The following is a 1,717-nucleotide window of genomic DNA, read 5'->3' on the forward strand; positions in this document are numbered from 1 at the left end:
GAATATTACTGTAAAGGCAGCTTTATAATATAGGCTAGTAGTAGTAACATTTTCGTTATAATCACAAAAATTACTATTATTATAACAATTATTATTATTCTTATACAATAAAATAAAATGTAAAGAAAATAAATATTAGTGTCACCATATAGATCTGAACTTACTACATAATATCCAACTATACTAAATCAATTAATACACATAATTTTAACTTATAAATAAAAATAGAGGGAAGAAATCTGACTCAAGTGATGTAATCAGACTCCTATGTGAGTAATAGTCAACATTCACCTGAATCCCATCTCAAAGTCCTATAATTTGATGTTTCACACTGTAATTATTGGATGAACACTGAAAGTACATATTTAACAAGTTTGTGGTCCAGACCAGACACAACTGGAATAAAACTAGAAGAGAGCTGGAATTTGATGAGCAGCTTTAAAGGACAGTCATAGATATGCAACAAAAGAAATATTATAGAGGGAATACATTTAGTAATACGCTGGAAGACCAGATAATACTGATAAAAAAATCTAAATGTTTCCATTTGTATCCATATCTTTACATGTCTTTGTCATTCTTCTAGTATGTTTAGTTGTTAAATTGCATAAATTCTGTTAAATTGTATATTGCAAAAAATAAAATAAGATAAACATAATAGTAAATAAAAGAAAATCCAAGTAACATTTGCCGTTTGTGTCTCTCATATGACTGTGTATATAACAATGCATCACGCCCCTGTTATCAGGTTTTCTCTTTTAACGACAATGAATTGTTAATTGTATTGTTCTCATATGTGCAATGTCACACATCATTTACTTGTAAATGCTGCAGTGACAATAAAAGTGAGTTGAGTTGAGTTGAGTTGAACTATTCTATAAATCAATAAAACTTCATAAATCAATGTCACTTTGTCATTCTTTCAAAGAGTAAAGTTTTCGAGGACATACTTAATCCCTTGTTTTTTAGAGGATGATTTTAAAATGGCATCACTGTTACCTTGATTTTGTAGTAAACTAATAACTATTAAAAGTAGATATTTACAGACATATCAGCATCAAATTATAAGCACCTTGTAGTTTCAAAACCTTCGAGCTCAAGACTTGTAATAATGTCAAACTGAACTGTAAAAACGGTCTACCTGCTTACATCTCTTAAGACGTAATTAAATTTGAAAAAGGCACCCATGGCCCATAAGACTCTCTGAGTAATATAAATGTAACAGAACTGTTTATAGCAAGTTGTGTCAGTATTGTGTCTAAATGCGGCAATGTCTTCAGCTGGCTTCAAATTGTATTTACATTTAGATTGTTTAATTTGTTAAGTGATAAATACAAAAAAAAAAAAAAGTCATTCTTGAAAATTTGCCAGAGGCATTACACTCTGACAAACCCGGCCCTTCCTTTTAAATATAGTTTCAGTGATATGTAAATAGCAATAGTGCGACAGTTTATATTAAGCAATAATTTTCCACAGATTGGCACGAATCAGTGATACTATACTCTGTGTGTGTCTATAGGGTGTGGATTTTGACTCCTTTTTGTAAAGCACAAAAAGGTTAAACATTTAATGGAGTGCTCTTGTACACTCTAAAAAATGCTGGGTTAAAAAGGGACAAACCCAGCTATTGGGTTGTTTTGAACCCAACCGCTGGGTCAAAACAACCCAATAGCTGGGTTTGTCCCTTTTTAACCCAGCATTTTTTAGAGTGTACAAG

This window comes from Sinocyclocheilus rhinocerous, unplaced genomic scaffold (assembly GCF_001515625.1).
Source record: "Sinocyclocheilus rhinocerous isolate Xijiao unplaced genomic scaffold, SAMN03320098_v1.1 scaffold241, whole genome shotgun sequence".
Classification (NCBI taxonomy): Eukaryota; Metazoa; Chordata; class Actinopteri; order Cypriniformes; family Cyprinidae; genus Sinocyclocheilus; species Sinocyclocheilus rhinocerous.